The 24,395-nt window shown below is 37.9% G+C and overlaps 1 long non-coding RNA gene and 1 pseudogene across 1 annotated transcript in view; both read left to right on the top strand.

Moving 5' to 3' along the window:
• LOC129047945 (uncharacterized) overlaps positions 1 to 14,595 on the top strand; it is a 49,946-nt gene extending 35,351 nt beyond the window's left edge. Inside the window, exons 2-5 of the long non-coding RNA XR_008509860.2 lie at positions 12,136 to 12,270; positions 12,623 to 12,661; positions 13,405 to 13,512; positions 14,016 to 14,595. This is a non-coding gene — a long non-coding RNA (uncharacterized LOC129047945). The remainder of the gene's footprint in view (positions 1 to 12,135; positions 12,271 to 12,622; positions 12,662 to 13,404; positions 13,513 to 14,015) is intronic.
• On the top strand, positions 12,768 to 13,709 carry PONPYGV1R-PS1856 (vomeronasal 1 receptor ponPygV1R-ps1856 pseudogene; annotated as a pseudogene).
• Positions 14,596 to 24,395: the final 9,800 nt, after the last annotated feature.

The raw sequence follows: 24,395 nt of genomic DNA, 5'->3' as shown, positions 1-24,395 counted from the left end.
TCCATATACTTCCATTCCTGTGTGAGGGTCTGTTCAAGCCATTTTCCCATTTATTTGGGTTGCCTGTCTTTTTTAAATTTAAAAATATTTGTTAATTCAGTCAAAATGACAATAAATCACATTTATAAAAATTACCTTTTTTAATGAAAAAAACTATATTTCTCAAAACAGAAATTGCGTTGACAAGTTGTGTTGTTTTACATTCTTACACATCTTCTAAATGTCTGTTTCAATGGAAAATAGCTGACTTCTCATATCTACTTCTGCATTCATTATTTTTATTATTAATATTTGAGACAGAGTGTCACCCTTCACCCAGGCTGGAGTGCAGTGGTGCCACCTCGGTTCACTGCAACCTCTGCCTCCCGGGTTCAAGTGATTCTCGTGCCTCAGCCTTCCGAGTAGCTGGGATTACAGGCATGGGCCACTATGCCCAGCTAAGTTTTTATATTTTAGTAGAGATGGGGTTTCACCATGTTGGCCAGGCTGGTCTCAAACTCCTGGCCTCAAAGTGATCTACCCACTTCAGCCTCCCAAAGTGCTGGGATTATAGGCATGAGCCACTGCGCCTGGCCTATTATGTTTTGACATGTGGCTTTGATTGAAGTATATGGAGAAAATCTCACTTCACATAGACCTTTAGTGGGAAAATGGAGTTTAATAGACTTTCCTGAGGATTTTCCTCTTGAATGTCAGACCAAACTCAACAAGTGATAGTTTTTGAAAGTTAGTTGCAATGTGGAATCTGAAATCTTGTCAGTGAACTTTTTGTACACTTTTACATTAATATCCATTGATTATCTTGCACTTTGGCTCTATTTTCCTTGACAAATTTGAAAATATTTTATTACTGACCTATGCAGAATTTTCAAATATTGACATTTCATACACTATCCATAAATCACATTCATTCATTTCACCACAGATCTCCTTAGAAACATTAAGTCATCAGAACTTCTGAAGCTCAGCTTCTGAATACTTAATGATTCCAAAGTTTTCCAAAGTTCTAATTTTTGCTTGAAAACGTGAATTCTGTTACTGGCAACAGTAATGGTCTTGCATCCTTCATTTTCAAGACAGCTTCTGCTAACTATTCTAATCTGAAAAATCAGTTTGTCCACCCATCATTCTTTCAAGCCAAATGCTGTTCCATGCAGCTGGTCCTGCCCAGCCTCCCGAGCGCTGTGTCTTGAGGCAACCATCATGCTACAACAAGGAGCAGCGACGCTTTGTGGACTCCATGCATTTCATCACTCAGAATACTAAAGACGCATTTTTTATAGGGGCAGGATGAAGAAGATTAATAAAATTAACTATCTTTAGTGCCTCGTTTTCAGGACATTCTTTTTTTTTTGAGATGGAGTCTCGCTCTGTCATCCAGGCTGGAGTGCAGTGGCGCGATCTTGGCTCACTGCAACCTCCGCCTCCTGGGTTCAAGCAATTCTCTGCCTCAGCCTCCCCAGCAGCTGGGATTACAGGTGTCTGCCACCACGCCTGGCTAATTTTTGTGTTTTTAGTAGAAATGAGATTTCACCATCTTGGCCAGGCTGGTCTTGAACTCCTGACCTCGTGATCCACCCGCCTCAGCCTCCCAAAGTGCTGAGATTACAGGCGTGAGCCACCGTGCCTGGCCGTCCAGGACATCTTAAGAGAAATTGCCTTTTTTTCTTTTAATCCCCAGTGTGTGGCAGGGAAGAATGCTACCACTACCAATTTGGTGCTGGTGCCCCTGCCTTGATCTGTGCCCTGGTGCCAGCCATTTTCTGTCATGGCTTTTGCACCCAGAGTGCAAATATAAACAAAGTTGTTCCAGAAGAACCATGAGATTCAATAAAGTTATTTAACTCTGAATATTTATCACCACTTACATTTGTTGCTGAGCATTCACATTTAAAAAAATCCTTTGAAGAGTAGTGGGTGCTGATACAAGTCCAGCCAGGTCTGTAGGTTTGCATATTTGTCCGGTGAAAGTCAAATTCTATAAACAAGATACCAGCTCAAACCATATGTTTGCAGTTGAATCTTTAACTTGATGAGTCAGAGTAACATCGGAAGTGGCCCTGCCCTGATTTTTCCTGATGTTTCGCCCAGTGGGCATTCAGCAGTGTCAGCTACTCAAGAGAAATTGTCCACGTTAAATATGTGCAGTTCCTTGTGTATCAATTGTAACTCAATGATGCTATGAAAAATAAATTTTAAAAAGAGTTTTTTACTGTTTCTGCTTCTGTGTGGGCTTCTCCAGCCAAAGCATTATGATAATTTACCCTGTAAGAGATTTCAGTGAGTTTCATTTCAAGTTAGAAAAACTGGAACAATTTTTCACTTTTGAAGAGCTCATAGTACATACATTTAAAATATACCATTTTTGTCTTTAAACACTGAATGATTAGTCTCAAATGTTACCTGACTTTTTTAAGTGATAATTTATTTTTTGATTCTTGATACAAGTTATTTAACAAATATCAGGCCGGGCACAGTGGCTCATGCCTGTAATCCTAGCACTTTGGGAGACTGAGGTGGGTGGATCACCTGAGGTCGGGAGTTCCAGATCAGCCTGACCAATATGGAGAAACCCTGTCTCTACTAAAAATACAAAAAAAATTAGCCAGGTGTGGTGGTGCATGCCTGTAATCCCAGCTGCTTGGGAGGCTGAGGCAGGAGAATCGCTTGAACCCAGGAGGCGGAGGTTGTGGTGAGCCGAGATCGTGCCATTGCACTCCAGCCTGGGCAACAAGAGCAAAACTCCGTCTCAAAAAAAAAAAAATGTATATATATATATCTCTCTCTCTCTCAGTATTGCAGCTACAGTGTATTCTTTATCTCTGTTACTTGCATTTTTATTTTCTTCCTTTAAAATTTATTTTATTTTTTTTTTTAGAGATGAGGTCTTTCTATGTTGCCAAGCTGGTCTTGAACTCCTGGGGCCAAGTAATCCTCCCACTTTGGCCTCCCAAAGTGCCGAGATTACAGATGTGAACCACCACACCTGGCCCATTTTTATTTTCTTCATGGTGCTTTTGCCTTTAGATGAACAGAAGATTTTTAAATTTTCATAAAGTCCTATTTATAATTTTTGAGCAGTTAGTGCTCTTTTAATGTTATAAAACTATTTCCCTTCTACCTTTTAGAAGTGCTTAAATTATGTTGGGCCTAAAGCTACCTCTTTTTGTATTTTAAATTTGAATCAAAAGGTCTCTCCATACTAGTGAACTGGAACAGATTGTAACCTACTCTTGTGCCAAAGGCTGCCAGCTATTCAAACCATGTTCAAATAAGGCACATGCCAAACTGTAACCAGTCCAATTCTGTATCTCTCTTTTGTTTTCTCTAGGTCACTTTCTTTATTCTGTCCATAAATCCTCCCCAACCATGCAGCAGCAAGGGAGTCGGTTCAGGGGCTGCCTGATTTGCAAATCGTTCTTTGCACAGTTAAACTCTGCTCAAATTAATTTGCCTGAAGTTTTTCTTCTAACAAAGCTTAAAAGACGTATGTTTTATGCTTAGGTCTCTAATCAATCTCTAATTTTAAGTATGGTATGAAGCAGTAGTTCAGGTCCATTTCTTTCTGTATGTTTATTCAGTTTCCCCAGAAAAATTATTGATAAGAATCTTATTTCCCCCATTAAATTGCCTTATTACTTTTGACAAAAAACAGCCAACTACGTATGCGTGAGTCTGTGGATTCTCTCTTCTGTTCCATTTTTCCCTTTGTCAGCTTTGCGTGAGCAGACAACTATCACACTGTTGGGATTACTGAAGCTATCCTAAGTTTTTGAATCTTTATATAAATGTTAGGACCAATGTTTTAATTTGTACAAAAATGCATGTTGGGATTTTGATGAGAGATTACATCGAATCTATAGATCTACCTTGTGCAAATTGAAATTTTAACGATATCCAGTACCTGATCTTTGTAAACAGTGTATCCTTCCATTGATTTGTTGTTGTTGTTGTTGTTGTTGTTGTTGTTGTTGTTTGAGACTGAATTTCACTCTTGTGCCCCAGACTAGAGTGCAATGGCATGATCTTGGCTCACTGCAACCTTCGCCTCCCGGGTTCACGCGATTCTCCTGCCTCAGCCTCCGGAGTAGCTGGGATTATAGGCGCCCGCCACCATGCCTGCCTAATTTTTGTATTTTTAGTAGAGACGGGGTTTCACCATGTTGGCCAGACTGGTCTTGAACTCCTGACCTCATGATCCACCTGCCTCAGCCTCCCAAATTGCTGGGATTACAGGCGTGAGCCACTGCACCCAGCCATTTTGTTGTCTTTATCTAAGAAATGTTTTGTAGTTTTCGGTGTATGTGTTTTGCATGTTATTTGTTAAATTTATTCCTAAGTGTCTTATACTTTCAATGCTATTTATTTCATTTTGCAAATGGGTGTTGCTCTTTAATAAAACACAATTGATTTTATATGCAGAACTTTTATACTCCAAACTTGTTTAATTCATTCACTAGTTCATGTAGATCTTTGTAGATTTCTTTGTTTTTCATATACACAGTCAAGCTATCTGCAAATGAAGGTGGTCTTACTTTCCAAACTATCTTAGTATTTTATTTCATCTTTTTTCCTCATTGCACTGGCTAGGAGCTCCAATACAATGTGGAATAGAAGTATTGGAAATAGAAATCCTCCTCCTGTTCCCAATTTTAGGAAGGACATATACAATAATTCATTATTAATTATAACATTAGCTGCACTGGGTTTCTTTGCAGACTTTTAAAAATCATATTGGGGAAATTTATTTCCTTGAAATTTTATTGTCATTAGTGGGTATTGAATCTCATCAAATGTTTCTTTGTACAACAGTTCAGATGATCATGTGCTTTTTCTCTTTCGTTCTATAAATGTGATTAATTCTTTGGATTTATTTTTAAATACTAAAGCAACATTGCATTCCTGGGATAAATCCCCTTTGGTCATGATACACCTTTATATATCTTTTACCTTTTGCATATGTTTATGTCTTTGATGGTGATGATGGTTTCTGGATGTATACTTACCCAAACTCATCAGGATGTATATGTTAAATATATACTGCTTTTTATATGTCAATTATGCCTCAATAAAGTGGCTTAAATTTTTTTTCTTTTTTTTTTTGAGATGGAGTATCGCCCTGTTGCCAGGCTGGAGTGCAATGGCATGATCTCAGCGTACTGCAACCTCTGCCTCCCAGGTTCAAGCGATTCTCCTGCCTCAGCCTCCCGAGTAGCTGCGAAAACAAGCACGCACCACCACACCCAGCTAATTTTTGTATTTTGAGTAGAGATGGGGTTTCACCATGTTGTCCAGGATGGTCTTGATTTCTTGACCTCGTGATCTACCCGCCTTGGCCTCCCAAAGTGCTGGGATTACAGGCATGAGCCACCATGCCCAGCCAAATTTTTTTAATTAAAAAAAACCCACATGAAATATCTTATGTGAGCACAACAGTATTATAATAAATTAGAAATCATTATATTATACCTTTTATATATTTCTATATTTATTTTCTCTATACTTATACCTTCTATATATATCTATATTTAGAGATTATACCTTTTACATATCTATTTATTTATTTTTTTATTTTTTTTTTTGAGACAGAGTCTTGCACTGTCGCCCAGGCTGGAGTGCAGTGGCGCGATCTCAGCTCACTGCAACCTCTGCTTCCTGGGTTCAAGCCATTCTCCTGCCTCAGCCTCCCAAGTAACTGGGACTGCAGGCGTGCACCACCATGCCCAGCTAATTTTTGTACTTTTAGTAGAGACGGAGTTTCACAATGTTGGCCAAGATGGTCTCGATCTCTTGACCTCATGATCTGCCCGCCTCAGCCTCCCAAAGTGCTGGGATTACAGGCATGAGCCACCGGCGCCCGGCCCTTCTATATTTATTTTAAACATTTTATATATCTCTATATTTATTTTCATATATTTTATTGTATATTATATCTCTATATTTTCATATATTTTGTTATATATGATATCTCTATATTTATTTCCATATATTTTATTAAACATTTTTGCATCTCTTGTTCTTGAAGAATATTGGTCTCTATATTTACTTTGTGTAATGTATTGTTACCAAAGTTACACTGGTCACTTAAGTTAGAAAGTATTCATTCTTTATTTCTAAAAATACTTTTACAAAATTGGTATTTCTTTCTTAAATGCTTCAAGAATTCACTAGTGAATTCACTATTGTCTTGAAGTTTTCTTTTTGGAAAAGGTTTTCATTATGAACTCTCTTCTTTAACATATATAGAGCTACTTAGCTTTCTCTTCTATGTCAGGTTTGATGAATTGTGGCTTTCAAGAAATTTATTTTATCAGTTATTTAATATATTGGCATAAAGTTACTCATAATATCTTATTATAATTTTTAATATCTGTAGGAATTACACCTATGCCCCTATTTTATTCCTGGTATTAATAATTTGTGCTTTATTTTTAGGGATTTATTCATTTTAATGTCATTTTAAATGTTCAAATTTTGGTTTTAATTTTCTCTATTGAGTTTTTTCCTATTTTATTGACTTCTTTTCCTTTCTTTAGTATTGCATTACTTCTATTTATTTTTAGTTTATTTCTTCTTTTTCTAGCATCTTAAGTGAATCATTAAGTTTAATAATTTATTGTTTAAGCATTTTTCATTCAGTACTTCCTTAGATAGATCTCACAATTTTTGGCATTTGTTTTCATAATTGTTTAGTTCAATAAGTTCCTGATGTCCATTGTAATTTCTTCTAGTAACCATGGATTATTTAGAAGTGTGTAATTTAATTGTAATATTTGGTGATTTTTCTCAGTTCCTGATTTCTAACTATTTATTTATCTGTCTATTTATTTTTGAAACAGAGTCTTGCTCTGTCACCCAGGCTGGAGTGCAGTGGCACGACCTCAGCTCAGTGCAGCCTCCACCTCCTGGGTTCAAGCAATTCTCCTGCCTTAACCTCCTGAGTAGCTGGGATTACAGGCGCCTGCCACCACACCCAGCTAATTTTTGTATTTTTAGTAGAGATGGGATTTCGCCACGATGGCCAGGCTGGTCTCAACACCTGACCTCAAGTGATGCACCTGCCTTGGCCTTCCAAAGTACTGTGATTACAGGTGTGAGCAACCACACCTGGCCCTGATTTCTAATTTATTATAATACTATTGTGCTCACATAAGATATTTCATATGGGTTTTTGTAATTAAAAAAATTAAGCCACTTTATTGAGGCATCATTGACATAAAAAAGCAATACATATTTAATGTATACATCCTGATGAGTTTGGGTAAGTATACATCCAGAAACCATCATCACCCTCAAAGACATAAACATATCCATCACCTCCCAAATTTCCTCCCACCTCCTTTATTATTATTTGTTTTTGTATGGGTTTAATATTTTAAAGTATATTGAAATTTATTTTTATTTCCCAGAATTCTGCCATTTTTACTCTGCCATTTTGTGGTGTAATGCTCTATAAATGTCAGTTGAGTCAATTTGACTTGTTCAGATCTTTTACATTCTTACAGTTTTTTTAGCATTTCATTAATTATTGAGATAATGGCATTGAAACATCCAACTATGATGTGTGTTGATACAGTTTTTTATTTAGTTCTGACAGATATTGCTCACCGCATTTTGAAGCTGTTACAGATAAATGCACGTTTAGAACTTCTGTGACTTTTTGATGAATTGACAGTTTTATCATTAGGAAGTCTCTTTCTCTGGCATTTCCAGTTTCTTCAAGTGTATTTTATTTGAAATGAATATAGTCACACAAGCTTTATTATGTTTAGTGTTGTGCATATCTGTGTCTATCTATTTGAACTGTATATGTTTTAGTATATATGTAGGTCTTGCTTTATATTTATAATGTCTGTATTTTATTTATTTAGTTTATTTACATATAGTATAATTACTAATACAGTTTAGTTTAAATCTATCATCTTACTATTCGTTTTCTCTTTACTCCATCTGATCGTGTCCCAGGAATTCATGTCTACTCGTGTCTTTTGCTTTGTTTTTATTTTTTGGTAAGATTTTCTTCACTGTTTTTAAAAGCTTATAGACACACACACACACACACACCCCTGATGTTAACCAATTATCTATGAACAGGTTACTAATATTTTTCAGATTTATTATATGCATTTTGACTTACATTATTTTCATCATGCAAAAGTTCTTCAGGTCAATTTTTAACAACCCTTTTCTTATTTTATATGAACTTTTTATCTTGGAAACATTACCCTTGACACTAGTTAACAAGTAATTCTCACATATTTTCTTCTAACCGTCTCTTGTGTAATTCCAGATAACTACATAAAGAGCTTTCTGATTTTTAAACACATGAAATTATTGGCCAGGCGCAGTGGCTCACACCTGTAATCCTGGCACTTTGGGAGGCTGCGGTGGGTGAATCACCTGAGGTCAGGAGTTCGAGACCAGTCTGGCTATCATGGTGAAACCCCGTCTCTACTAAAAATACAAAAATTAGCTGGATGTGGTGGCACATGCCTGTAATCTCAGCTACTTGGGAGGCTGAGGCAGGAGAATTGCTTGAACCCAGGAGGCAGAGGTTGCAGTGAGCTGAGATCATGCCACTGCACTCCAGCCTGGGCAACAGAGCTAGACTTTGTCTCAAAAAAAATAATAATAAAAATAAATAAATAAATAAATAAATACATGAAATTGTATTGTTTCATGTATTGATATACTCTGTGTACTCAATCCATAATTAGTGGGTTGTCCTAGTCTTTTGCTACTACAGAAAATGAATGAATATTCATTCATTGCAGTGAAAAGTTTATTACAGTGAATAAGTTTTTAAATAAAAATTTTACACATATGCAAGTATACTTAGAGGATAAATTTGTGAATATGAAACAGTTGACTGAAATGGTAAGAGAAAAATGTACCTTTTGTTGGAAATGTTATGAAAGTACCTTTTACCCAACAACTCTACCAACAGAAATGAATGGCTACCTTTTTTTAAGAAATCAGTCTTATTATGTTGCCCATAAATTTTTAATTAAAATTGTAATCTTAGTCATTCTAGTTGTCAAAGAAATGGAATTGAACTTTTGATTTGCATTTATCTCATTATACATATGTAGGAAAATATGTTCATCTAAGAGTCATTTTATTTTCTTTTTCTGTGAACTGTAACCTCATACCCTTTGCACATTGTTTTCTATTGGGTTTTTGTTTTATATCTTGATCATTTTTAGAACCCAAAAATATTGAAATTCGCCCTTTGTATCTGGTAAGAGTTGCAGATTTTCCATTTTTCTCTTACCATTTGTCATTTGAATTTGTTCATTGTGTTTCTTCTACTTAGGAATGAAGTTCACTAATGAATATTCTAGTGCCAGAACGTTTCAGCGAATTAACAGAAGAGAAACAGTACGATTAGAAAATCACTGCTTTGTAACTCTAATGAGGACTATGTCTAGGCAACGAACATGAATGAATACCAAGCATTTAACAGGTTGATGAGGAACCTGTATAACGGATGACTCAGGCTGATAATACTTGGACCCAATAATCAATTTTAATATCACTAAACAGACATTGTGCTTTCTGTTTTGATGCAAAGGGAAGTACGCAGTACTATATATGAAATATTCTCAATAAGACAAAAATGAAATATATCAAATCTGTAGATACACTTAAAAGTTCATGCAAAATATAGAGGATGGAGATACAAGTAAAGTGAAACCATGAGGAAACTGTCTGTCAAATCCAGATTACGAAAAACTTGGCAGGCCAGGCACAATGGTTTATCCCTGTAATCCCAGCAGTTTGGGAAGCCAAGGTGGGAGGATTGCTGGAGCCAGGAGTTCAAGACCAGCTTAGGCAACATAGTGAGACCCTCTCTCTACAAAAAAATTAAAATCTAGCCAGATATGGTTGCTGACACCTGTAGTCCCAGCTACTTAGGAGGCTGAGGCGGGAGGATCACTTGAGGTTACAGTGAGCTATGATTGAACCACTGCACTCCAGTCTGGGTGATACAGCAAAACCCTGTTCTAAAAAATGAAAAAAAAGAGAAAAAAAGAAAATTCTACAGTAATAGTGACATGATATCTTCAATTTGTAAATATAATAACAAAAAAAGAGAGAGGGGGGCCCAGCCCTCTCAGAGGAATAAGTAGCAGATTTATTGTTTCACCATCAACAATTGTCAAAGGAGAAGAAAATAAGCAACTGTGTCCAGGTTTTGAAAAACAGACAGTACAGACTACAGTTCCTTTTATTTATTCTCTTTCTTTCTTTTATTTATTTATTGGAGACAGAATCTTGCCCTTTGGCCCAGGCTGGAGTGCAGTGGCTCCATCAAAGCTCACTGTAGCCTTGACCTCCCGGGCCCAAACAATCTTTCCACTTCAGCCTCCTGAGTAGCTGGGACTGCACGCACACGCCACCACATTTGGCTAATTTGTCGTAGAGACAGAGTCTCACTATGTTGGCCAGGCTGAATGACTATAATTCTTAAGTGAAGGGAACAGAGCCATGAGCCAGGAAATGGAGCCCAAACATACAGCAGAGATCTTGCGGGATGATGAAACCTATGAGATGTTGGGGCTCTTGAAGTGGCTGAATTTTATGTGGAAAGTCACCAGAGGGGAAAGGGTGGGGCAGGGAAGGAGCCCCAGGATTGCATGCAGGTCATGTGATGTCCTGGTTGTACACTAAGCTGCACATGCACAAGGACACAAGGCAGGACCCTGAGAGCTCAGAGAGGATAAATAAGGGGCCGGAGCAAAAGGGAGAGGAGCACTTGAGGGCTGAATGAAGAATTCTAGATTGCACTGCTCCCAGATAGAGTTCAAGCAGCCAGAACAGAGACCATGCATGACTCTTTCTTTATATTTCCCATTGTTATGGTGTTTGTTCTTGTGTATAGTGTGAGAAACTAATCTGACTTTTTCAAATGGCTATGCCATTGGAAAAATAAATGGCTACATCATTTACTTAAAAAATCCCCTTTTTAGCCCAATGATTTGAGATATGAACTTTTTATGATTTACTAATTTTCCATAATATTTGGATTTTATTTGTGTGCTTGATTTTAGTTCTATCTCATTCATCTATTTGTTTAGTTGTGGGCCATTATTATTGTTTTAATTATACAGTCTTTGCAGTTGGCTTAATATATGGTGATGTTAATCCCCCTCGTTTCTCTTGACAGTATTTTTCTACCCTTGTGATTATTTTTCCATATTAACTTCAATATCAACTTGTCTAGATCCAAAAACCCAACCAAAAAAACCTACTATTGTTATCTCAATTGGGATTGCATTGACTTCATATGCTAAATTACCGGAGAACTGACATACTGATGATATTGAGGCTTTCTATCCAAACGTCTCTACATCTGTTCAAGCCACTTTTATGTTTTTTAGAAATGTTTTACAGTGTTTTTTTGGTGTGTGTGTTGCTGTTTTTTGTATTTGAGACAGGGTCTTGCCCTGTCGCCCAAGCTGGAGTGTAATGGCGTGAAACAGCATCCTGCAGCCTCAACTTCCTGGGCTCAAGCAACCCTCCTGCCTCAGCCTTCCTAGTAGCTGGGACCACAGGCATGCACCACCACGCCCAGCTAATTTTTTTTTATTTTTTGTAGAGACGAGGGTCTCACTTTGTTGCCCAGGTTAGTCTCAAACTCCCAGGCTCAAGCAATCCTCCTGTTTTGGCCTCCCAAAGCATTGGGATTACAGGCGTGAACCACAATTCCTGGCCTACAGTTTTCTTCTTACAGGCTTTGTACATTTCTTTGTAAGTTTGTTCCTAAGTATGTTTTATTGCTATTGTAAATGTAGTTATCTCTGCCCTTATAGCTTCTGATTGTAATTTGTATGTGTGAAGGCTATTTATTTTTGTACAATTGTCTTCAAATTTTTAATATGTATTTTAAATTGCTTTGCCAAAGATATCAACACTTAATCCCCATTAGCATTATAGGAAAATTTATTATCTTACTGGACCTTTTCATTTTTGAAGCAGATTAATTTGGAAACTTTTACAAATTGATGAGCAAAATTATTTGTTTCCATTTGAATTGATTTAATGACTGAAAAAGTTATTTTTCATGTTTTTATCACTTATAAACCTTCTATAAATTATCTTTAATTTCTCTTTTCTACTTTTCTGTTTCAGCCTCCTGGTATTTTTAAGGAAATGTAAGAGTGTGAATCAGGTACTGATGGTTTTGACTTCATTATGATCAGCATCTTTGGCTTCCATCAGAGTAGACACTGAACAGTTTCATCCAACCAGATGATGAGTGCATTAGTGAGTATTTATTTAGTTCATAATACATGTTCCTGCCACACTCCACTGTAATTTGTTTCAGACTGACTAACGTAATGAGAAATCTTACCAAATATAAATGGCACTGCAGATCAAAACTCACTTGATTTTTCTCATTTTATTCTGGGTTCTGGAGAGAGACTAATTATTACTGCCAAAATAAATGTGTGTCATAAATGAAGGTTTATTTGCTATGGAAATACTCATTATTTCCTATTGGCCTACATCATATCCCAAAATTACCTGTGAACACTGAGAGGGATAATTGGTTACCATGGAATTTTCCAACATGATATTTAATATAGTTCTATTCCTTTTGTGTTCCCTTTTAAAGGAACTACATAAGAGATGAAATCCTTTCTCCCTGGGACATGTATCCTTTTGTGTTCTGCTTTTAATTTACATTTTAATTTGATGTTTTTCAGTCTTTTCAGGCTGAAATATAATATTTGTATCATTCTGAGAGCCTGTAACACCATGCTTTCCAGCAATACAATTACAGAAATTTTTTCCTCTCTCATATTGACATTGGGATTTGGAGGAACTTACTGCTACTCCTGATGCCTATTTACACCTTTTTGATATGTCCCCAGCAGAAGAAAGCAAGCCCCATGGGCTTGCTTTTCCTTCACTTGTCTGTTGCTAATACGATGACACTTCTCCACAAAGTTATTACATTGGCAGTAAAATCTTTCAACATTAAAAATATTTTGAATTATACTGGATGTAGGGAATTTGAATTTTTATATAGAGTATCTTGGGGACTTCCCCTATGTACAACATACCTCCTAAGCATGGTGCAGGCCCTCCGTGGGAGCCCCAGCAAATCCAGGTGGACGTGGCTGAAAGATAAAATGCTCAAAACACCACTGTGCTTCTTCTTACACTCTGGGTCATCAACAGTCTCATCTACATCAGGCTTGTGCTATTTGTTGACACTATCAAATATGGCAGTGTCACCAAGAATCTCTCCATAAAAATGTGTTTAGCTACACCACACATGGGTAACGCAATTGCTGTCTCTCATACGAGTGTTATCACACTCCAAGACTTAATTTTTCTGGTTCTCATGAGTTGGGCCAGTGGCTACTTTGTGATTTTCCTTCACAACACCAGAAAAATAATCAACATCTTCACAACAACAGCTGTTCCTCTAGAGCCTCCCATGAGACCGGAACCATCACAACTGCGCTGCTGCTTATGATTTGCTTCATTGGATTTAATGTGAGCAACTCGTGCCACAGCATTTACCTAAGTATGGTGAAGGAAAGGGATCAGTTGTGGACCGTCTCAGATTTGATTTCCTCATGTTACCCCATTTTTTTGGTCCATTTTTCCTCATTGGTAGAGAAAGTCTTATCCTAAATTCAAAATCTATGAAGTGGAGAAAGTCATCTTATCCCATAGATATGTCAAAGTAAACTTTCACCAATATAAACTTTTTCCAAAACAACATTCTATAAAGAGTTGGTATTCTGAAGAAATGATGGGATTTAGGTCTGAAAAATGAGATATTTCTCAGTTCACTGCATGAAATATAATCTAATGACCTTGACCTTCAGTAAAGACAATATTGCATAGCTTAGTATTTAATGTTTGTATACATAGATATAATCATTTAATAGACAAGTAGACAGATAATTTTTCATGTCAGATGTCATAATGGACTTCTTGCAACTAGTCATTCAATATCCGTATTTTTCTTACTTTAATTACTCTGTGTTCAGCATGAAAAATCATTTCAAAAGGAGATCAGGCACTCCAGGAAGCAGAGCGTAACTCCCCACTTCTAAACTGTGGGCTTCACATAATGACATCCTACCAAGAACTCAGTATAGCAAAGGAGGAAAAAGAGTAACTTCACATTGGAGAAACCTAACAAACACTGTCTCAGTCAGGTGATCAAGGCCACTGTGAGCAGTGATCAATCAAGTCGAAAGTGCGTATCATATGACAGGATGAGAATGGCATTTTACCTCGACATCTTCCCTCCCAAAACTAATAATCCCATTATATCAGACAAACTTCAGCTGAGAAACAGTTTCCAAAAACACCTGACTAGTACCCCCTAAAACCATCAAGGTCATCAAAAACAATGTAGTCCTGAGAAATGATCACAGCCGGGAAGAACCTAAGGACTCAGTGTCCTTTGGTATCCTGATATGGAATCCTGGAGCAGAAAAGGACATTAAGTAAAAACCAAGGAAATAGAAATAAAGTATAAACTTAATAATGTATCAATATTAATTCATTAATTGTGACAAATGTAACATAGTAATGTAAGACATTAAAATGGGGAAAATTGGGTATGGTGTGGAGGAGAACTCTGTGTATTCTATTTGCAACTCTTCTGTAAACGTAAACCTATTTGAAAATTAAAAATTTATTTTCTAAAAAGAAAATTAAGAAACCTATATACTTAAATTTGAGGAAACAAAAATTACTTTCCTTGCCTAAAGTATGTGTTCTACATTTTAGGATTTACCTGACATCCTAATGAATAGACTTTTTTAATGTATACAATCTTATGTCACTAATTTAAATGTAAATATTTAAGAGTTACAAGGTTCAGTCTATTAATTTTATTAACTTGGCCCTTGAAGAAGACTCATATAACAAAGAGGATGTTTTGACTTAAATTATTTCTATATAAAGTACTCTTTGATGAGGACAGTACACACCTCATATAATAACCAGCACAAAATAAAATTCCAGATAAATATTCATACTATCAAGCATGTAAGAAAAAAGCAATGCAGGCTTCTGCTTAATATGCTAAAACTTTCTAAGATTTCCCAGAGCCAAGCACATTGGTCTGAAGTTCAGTTTTTAAAAGTTATTTTAACTCTGTCCCCAGCTGACATGGTTGATGAGTTGGAAATGTCATAAATGAAGTCATATTTCAGCAAGTACACTAGGAACAGAAGAGATAAAGATCACAGCAAGTTTAGTGATGAAAATTTAACTTCATTTAGTACTGTGTCTCAAGTGTTAAGCTAAAATAGAAATATTGTTGGTTTATCAACATAACATTATTTTGGTTCCCTGACCCTCTGCTATGTAAACAGCCCTTTCATTTTGCACAAATGCATGCACGCATGTAAATCTAGAGAAGAGAAGATGACGGTGGTTGCTACAGGTGAGTTGGAGAATTGAGTCTCAGAATCTGGGTACAGGGACTCCTGGTTTTTAAAAGAATGGATTGGAGGAGAAATTTTGAATTTTTAGTCTCTTTTTGTAATACTTCAGGATCTTAAATTCTAATGTCATAAACCCAACTTGAATTAATTTGGGTAAAAGATGACTTTGTTGACTCACAAAAGTCAGAGGAAGAACAGAGCAGCTATAATGTAGGAGGGTGACAAAATAATTTGGGTTAAAACTAGAGCTAGATATCGGCTGTTGTTATTTCCCAGCTTTACTTCATTTTTTTAATGATACAATATTCTAAATTCCCAGGAAGAAGTTCCAGTTGGCCCCTGTTGGAAAAGTGCTCATGTGAGGTCCATCTAGCTGTAGACAGGGAATAAATTCATGTCAGAATCTATTACACCAGCAGGAACCATTTTGGTCAGGTGGAAAATTACCAGATGGGGCTTACCATCTCACAGAGAAAGAGTCTTGGGGTGATGTTCAGGTGATATATAGGCAATGTCTAATTTAGAACTTAGTAGAAAAATTGGCCAGGCGCAGTGGCTCATGCCTGTAATCCCAGCACTTTGGGAGACTAAGGCTGGTGGATTACTTGAGTTCAAGACCAGCCTGGCCAACATGGTGAAACCCTGTCTCTACTAAAAATACAGAAATTAGCTAGGCATGATTACAGGTACCTGTAATCCCAGCTACTTGGGAGGCTGAGCTGGAAGAATCACTTGAACCCGGGAGGCAGAGGTTGCAGTGAGCCGAGATCACGCCGCTGCACTCCAGCTTGAGAGACTCCATCTGAAAAAGAAAAATCAGAGGCTAACCCATATGACAACTTTGTCTTATTGGAGCTATTGATGAATGTCTGAGCTTTGACATACTTCGGCAATGATGGAGATCTTATTGCACTAACAGTGCAAGTTGAAGGCCCTATGACATACTGTGAGGGGAAGAGTTCCTTTCTCCAGTTCAGACCGTTTTACTTGAGTCAGTCAAGTGCATACACAAGGGGTTTTACAGAAATAAAAATAATTTCATTTATGTACTCGCAATATACTTATTAAGTTGTTGCCATACTTGAGGCCTGTTCTAGGAACTGGTGATACAATGATGAACAAGATAGGTTGTGTCCTTTTCCACATGAAGAACACATTTTAGTTGGTGAAACAGACAATAAAAACGGAAAACCTATGTGCGTTGTAGAGATTGTGACAACTTTTACATGAAAACAAAAATACAGAAACTATAAAAGAAAGGGGAAAGGATTTTGCTATAAAACATTAGATACATTTGAGGGACTAAAACAACCCAAATCGACTAAGAAAATTTATTCACAGTTCATATATATGATAAAAAAAAGCTCTTCCAAGCTGATGAAAAGTCAAAAATCCATTTGAAAAACTGCAAATTATGTGAGTAGCACCCAAATATACAGATATATAAAGCAAATATTGACAAATCCAAAGGGAGAAATTGAGTGCAATACCATAATAGTAGGAGACTTCAATTCTCCACTTGTAATAATAGAATATCCAGGCAGAAGAGCAATACAGAAACAGCTGACTTGATCAATGCTATATTCTGAATGGATCCAACAGACACATACAGAACTTCCCACATAATAGCAGAATACACATTCTTCCCAAATGCCCACAAAACTCTCCTAGGATCACATTAGGTCACAAATCAAATCTTAACTAATTTTAAAAAGTTGAAAATTGGTCGGGCACGGTGGCTCATGCCTGTAATCCCAGCACTTTGGGAGGCTGAGGCAGGTGGATCACAAAGTCAGGAGTTTGAGTCCAGCCTGGCCAATATGGTGAAACCCCGTCTCTACTAAAAAAAATGCAAAAATTAGCTGGGCATGGTGGTGTGCGCCTGTAGTTCCAGCTCCTCGGGAGGCTGAGGCAGGAGAATCGCTTGAACCTGGGAGGCAGAGGTTGCAGTGAGTCAACATTGTGCCACTGCACTCCAGCCTGGGAAACAGAGTAAGACTCTGTCTCAAAAAAAAAAAAAAAAGGTTGAAAATCATACCGAGTATCTTTTCCTACCACAATGGAAGAAAATTAGAAACCAATAATGGTAAGAAAACAGGAAAATTCACAAATAGATGGAAACTAAATAATACACTCTTGAGCTACCAGTGAGTCAAAGAGAAAATGAAAAGGGAACTTAAAAAATATCTCAAGATAAACGAAAATGTTTAAATGAATGATGTTGAATCTCAGCTGCTTGCCTGACACTGGAACTAAACTTAATAAGTAGTCTATGAAGCAGACTTCACTGCCTGCCCACTTAACTAAGTGACTGAGTGACTAACTTTACCACCAATCATTTCTGACCTGATGGTCAGGATGACAGGCCGCTGGGTTGTGTAACCCACCCAGTCAAAGAAGTCAGGGGGTGTTGTCAGAGCAAGTTGCTGCCTGTGCTGCTGCTTCATGCCTGGGCTCCTCTGCATTCCAGATCCATGTCCATCCGCTCGCTTGAGCACGCTTACAGATGCTAGGATCAGGTAACCAGCAAATAAATATTCTGAGATGCCTCCAGCCCCTTCCTAACCTAAGAACCATCAGTGACCTGCAGAGAGTCCATAAGCCACCGAGTTTGTGGGTGTGCGCATGTTGCTGTGGTGAGAGCTTATGGTTTCCATCAGATTCTTGATGTCATTGCTAACTTAAATGTCCCAAAATTGTCAAAAAAAAAAACACTACTCAAAAGAGACTCCTGCCAAAAAAATGCTCATGAATATCTACATAGCCACTGCACTGTACTCTGCTGCTCTTTGGGGTCAAATGAGGGGGAGAAAGAGCAGGACTCTGAGTTGACCCCCAAGCTCCACTTGGAGCTCTGTTGTTCAGGGTGGCCTCTGATTCTCGTTATTCCCACTCAGTGTCCAGGAGGGGAGGTGTGGGCTGAAGTCTTCCAGAGAAAACCCAGGAGAGCCTGACAGCCTGTCTTGCTGACGGCCTCCTTATTCCAGCTGACTGTGACCTCTCCCTTCATGACAGGTACTCTTCACTCTCAACTCAGGGAAAAGGACCCTGACAGGACACCATCCTGTCGGAGCTAACAGATGTGCACCTTTGAGAATGATCATTGAGAAGATAATTTAGATAGATTTCTGTCTCTGAAAACGTCCATTCATTTGTGTTGTAGAATTACACTCGTGTGTGTTTGTGCTCTGCATAGCAGTGTGTGCATCCTATAGTCTTTTCACAGAAGTGTATGTGTCTGTAAAAACATAGAGTGTAATTTCTGAGCACATAGACACTGAGTAAACTCAGGGTATGATTTAATAACATTTAATCTTTACTTAATGAAACTTGTTACTCATTTTTAAATATAATATTTTTTGTAAGAAGCAAGTATGAATATGAGAATCAACTTGACCTGTTTCACTGAATAGCACCAACTCAGGATGCTCACGCAGGAGCCCTAGAAGGAATCCTTTACCTCTTTCTTCTCCTAACCCCCAAAACAAAAACTGATTCTTTTCCATTTTTGCCTCTTACGTACCTAACATTTTTCCTTCCTTCTCTTTATCCCTGAGGCCATCATCTTATTCCAGCAACCTCAGGACTTATTTCAGAAGCCTCTTAACTGCTTCGAATCTTAATTCTTTCAGTCCACTGTTTGCACAACAGCCACAGTGATTCTAAAAGGCTCAATACCTGTGACTACCACTCTGCTGATGACAGTATCATACCAAGCTACTTGCACTCAAAAACAACTATCAAAATTGACAATATACGACACAATTGTTTTCAAGCATTGCACACAGCAGGCGTTTGGGGACAGTGATCCTTGAGGGAAGAGAAATGCATGATTTCGGTCCCTCTATCCTCTGTCTCTTTGCTTTGTGGACACTTTCCTGCTGTGGCACAATGAGATTAAGTCCAAATGGAGCAATGGTCTTGCTGAGCTGCTGAAGGAATTTGAATCTGGGTCAGGATCAAGAAATGGAATCTCTAGTATGTGGGAAGGGAGAGGTGTGGCAAAAGCTTGTTTGGAATTTGTGCTGTTTTTACTCACAACACTTTGGACACCAAATGTGTGGGGGGTTTTCTCACACCAACCAATTATCCAACTCTCCAGACACCAAACACCTGTCCAGTGACTCAGTTCACTTCTGACACTAAGCTCCCAGAGTCAGCGTCAGACTCCACAGGAAACAAACTCAGACCCACAAGTGCCCCCTCACTTCAGATGCCAGTTGCAAGTATTGATTCACCGGGTAACCCATATTTCTGTCCAGCGTGGCTACAAAGTCAGGGGATTCCCAAAGCACTGCACCCTTTCAGGTATGATAACTTGCTGGAATGGCTCACAGAACTCAGGAAAACACTTTACTTAAGGCTTACTGGTTTATTCTAAAAGATACAACTCAGGAACAGCCAGATGGAAGAGATGCACAGGGCAAGGAATGGGGCGTTCTGTGGAGCTTCCATGCCTCCCCAGGCATGCCGCCCTCTCAGCAGCTCAGGGTGTCTGTCATCCCAGAAGCTCTCTGAATATCATTGTTTAAGCACTTATAGAGAGTTCAATCTTTAGCACCCCTTATTCCTTCCCTGGAGGTTGGATATTAGGGCAGAAAGTTCCAACTCTCTAACAACTTGGTCTTTCTACTAACTAGTCCCATGCTGAGACTGTCTTGGGGTTCACCCTAAGTCACCCCATTACCATAAGCTCAGGTGTGATGAAAAGGGGTTTGTTATGAATGACATAAGACACTCCTGTCACTTGGGATATTCCAAGAGTTTAGGAGCACTGTGTCAAGAACTGGGGACAAAGAGCAGATTTTTTTTTTGTATTATACCACAGTTTTCAACATGTAATAGTGAGCAAGAGCAAGTCTAATTACACAGGCTGAGGCTTCCTGAGCCTAGCAGAGGTCATCCGCTTGGGCTGAGAAGTATGTGAGCACTTCTGGCTACTCAGAGAGGGGAGACCTTAAGGAACACCTTGGCATTTCAATGAAACTATAGAAGAGTGAAGACTACATCTTAGCAAAAGGACCATGCCCTAAGATTAAGCTCAATGCCATCATAAACCTAGCCTATCAAAGTATGAACAAAGCCAGACAAAAAGGGTTTCCAGTAACTCAACTGACTGCCTGAACAAAACTCAACGTCCTAGAGATGAATAAAAACGTAATCCAGAAACCACATAACATCGCATCCCCACTGTCCAGCATATGGTCATGAACCAGTAGACCTGGGAACCTGGACAATGGGATCCAAAATCCTGGGAGGAAGTACCCATAAAAATGCCTGAGAGGATACAGATCTTGGAATTAGCAGACAGATTTTGAAGGAGCTATTTTGAGTTTACGGACTTAAATATTATCATAAGGAGTGAGCAGATGGGAAATTTCAGTAAACTAAAAACTTTTTTTTTAAAAAAGGAAATCCTTGGCTGGGCGCGGTGGCTCACGCCTGTAATCCCAGCACTTTGGGAGGCCCAGGCGGGCAGATCACGAGGTCAGAGATTGAGACCATTCTGGCTCGCACAGTGAAACCCCATCTCTACTAAAAATACAAAAAATTAGCTGGGCGTGGTGGCGGGCGCCTGTAGTCCCAGGTACTCAGGAGGCTGAGGCAGGAGAATGGCGTGAACCCGGAAGGCGGAGCTTGCAGTGAGCCGAGATCGCGCCACCGCACTCCAGCCTGGACGACAGAGCGAGACTCCGTCTCAAAAAAAAAAAAAAAAAAAAAGGAAATCCTTGAACTTTAAAGCTGAGTATTTGGAATGAAACATTACTGAATGGCTTATTTGTGAACTTGAAGATAAATCCATAGAAAGTATCCAAACTGAAAATTGGAGAAAAGAATAGATTGGACAAATGTGAACAGAGCCTCAGAAGCACTAATTTCACAAATTATGAAACCTATGTGTAATGAGACACAGGGGAAGGACTAATGGCAAAATCTTTAAAAAAAATAACGGCTAAAGATTCTCAAAATACAGTGGGAAATACCACCTTATAGACCCAAGAAGCTCAGTAAAACCCAAAGAAAGTAAATATGAGGAAAACCATATCTAGGCAGAACATAGAAAAACTTTTGAAAACCAGAAAGAAAAAGAAAATTTTAAATACTGAAAGAGGGAATAAAAAGGCAGGTTACACCATGGAGAACACCACACAAATGACAGCAGGCTTCTCATCAGAAACAGTGGATGCCCGGCTATGAGGGAATGATGTCTTCAAATGATGAAATTTTTTAAAAGTATAAACCCAGAATTCTCTATCAAGGAAATTATATCTCAAAAGTGAGGGTGACATAAAAACATTTAAATAAATAAAAACTAAGATATTTCATTGCCAGCAGATTTGCACTAAAAACAAAAAACTGAGATAGTTTTTCAATCTGAAGAGAAGTCATATCACACAGCAACTTGGATACATAGAAATGAATGAAGAGCATTAGAAATGGTGAATATATGGATAGATTTTTTTTTAAGACTATATTTTTCTTAGCTTTTTTGAAAGACAGTTTAAGGCACAAATGACAGGATTATATCCATCATATGGGGTTTATTAATATGTAGCTATAAAATATATCACAACAATGACAAAAAGGACAGTAAATAAGTGGAATTCTATTGTTGAAAGACTCCTAATGTGAAGTGGACCAATTTTAACTCTAAATAGGTTGCAATAAACTGAGGATACATATTGTAATCCCTAGCATAGCCACTAAAAAAATGCAATGAAATATAATAAAAATCCAATAAAATAATAAAAATGGAATACTAAAAAATATTTGATTAATCCAAAAGATGGCAAGAAAAGTGAAACAGAGGCCCAAATGAAAAACAAAACACAGGGGGCAACTAGAAAATGAATTTTTAGGTGGTAATCTTACACTTAATCATATCAAAAATTGTACTCATACTGAAGTGGGGACAGTGGGCATTAACAACTGGTTATTTCAAGAGATAAAAGGTGATATATCACAATCTTAATACAGGTTAATTTCTCCAGGAAACACAATCATCATAAAGATGTTTATACCTAATAAGAGAACTTCAAAATACACAATACAAAAACTGAGAGAACAAAAAGAAAAAATAGACAAATCTACAATGTTGCTTGGAGATTTAACAAGTGTCATAGCAACATCTGTCAACTAGAGTAAACTATAGTGCCCTGTGTTGGTTAATTTTATATGTCAACTTAACTGGGCCACAATGTGCCCAGTTGTTTGGTCAAACGCTATTCTGGGTGTTTCTGCAAGGGTGTTTTTGGGTGAGATAAACATTTAAATCGGTTGACTGAGTAAAGCAGATTGCCCTTCCTGATGTGGGTGGGCCCTATCCAATCAGTGAGAGGCCTGAGGAGAACCAGAAGGCTGAACTGCCCCCAAGCAAGGGAAGATTTCTGCTATCTAATGACCTTCAAAGAAGGACAGTGGCTTTCTTTATTTCCTGTCTTTGGACTCAAACTGAAACATTGGCTCTTAGGATATCGAGGCTGCTGGCCTGTAGACTGGAACTATACCATTGGCTCTTCTGGTTCTCGGGCCTTAAGACTCAGACTGGAGCTACACCATCAGGTCTTCTAGGTCTCCAGCCTGCCAACTCACCCTGCAGATCTTGGGACTCTCCAGTTTCCATAATTGCATGAGCCAACTCCAAATAAGTAAATAGATAATAGATAAGTAACCAAAAATTAAACAAATATCAATTAAGTAAATATACATGTACACACATATACAGAAATCACAGACACACAAGCACACATACATACACACATACCCTATTGTGCTTTTCTAGAGAACCCTGACTAACACATGCCCGGTTGCTTCAGCAAACACCAGCCTAGATGTTGTGGGGAAGGTATTTTTTAGATGTGATAAACATAGTTTGAGGCTTTGAGTAAAGTCCATTACATTCCACCCTCCATAGTATGGGCGGGCCTCATCCAATCAGCGGGAAGCCTAAAGAGAAAAGATTGAGGTCGACCCTAGGAGAAAGGAGTTCTGCCTCCAGACTACCTTCAGATTCAAGACTGCAACATATACACACACATCATAATGGTTCTATTTCGCTCAACAATGCTAATCCAAAGTTTGCTATCAAGAATAGCTCTACAGGAAAAAAATCTTAAGAATAAATTTTCTGGATTGGCTCTGAGGTTTCTGGAATTGGTTCTCTAATCTGATTAGATTTAAAGACATCAATTACTCTATTTCCATTAGTGAAGAGAGCACTGGCATGATCTGGCAATAGAGACACACACAATGTCACCATTAGATACTCTTAATCGAAAGCTCATAAAAGACACGCTACTGGGTGACCATATATTTAATATGTTATAATATTTTTGTCAAACTAATGAATGGAATAAAATTTGCTAATTGCTTCTAATTGCATTGGGGAAAGAAAAGGATGAACTCAGGGAGTCAGTACAAAGGGTGACCCATGAGGAGGTCCACTACAGATGGATAGATTGCAAAAAATTTCTCCCATTCTGTAGGTTGTCTGTTCACTCTGATGATAGTTTCTTTTGCTGTGCAGAGGCTCTTTAGTTTAATTAGATCCCATTTGTCAATTTTTGGTTTTGTTGCAATTGATTTTTGCATCTTCGTCACAAAATGTCCTGAATGGTGTTGCCTAGATTTTTCTTCCAGGGTTTTATAGTTTTGAGTTTTACATTTAAGTCTTTAATCCATCTTGAGTTGATTTTGTAAGGAAGAGGCCCAGTTTCAATTTTCTGCATATGACTAGCCAGTTCTCCTAGCACTGTTTATTAAATAAGGAATCCTTTTCCCATTGCTTGTTTTGGTCAGGTTTGTCAAAGATCAGATGGTTGTAGGCGTGCAGTCTTCTTTCTGTGCTCTCTATTCTATTCCATTGGTCTATGTGTCTGTTCTTACACCAGTACCATGCTGTTTTGGTTACTGTAGCCTTGTAGTATAGTTTGAAGTCAGGTGGCATGATGCCTTCAGCTTTGTTCT

The sequence above is a fragment of the Pongo abelii genome, chromosome 13 (assembly GCF_028885655.2).
Source record: "Pongo abelii isolate AG06213 chromosome 13, NHGRI_mPonAbe1-v2.0_pri, whole genome shotgun sequence".
Lineage (NCBI taxonomy): Eukaryota > Metazoa > Chordata > Mammalia > Primates > Hominidae > Pongo > Pongo abelii.
Note: the sequence above shows the minus strand (reverse complement) of the source record. Positions and strands in the feature narration are given on the sequence as shown.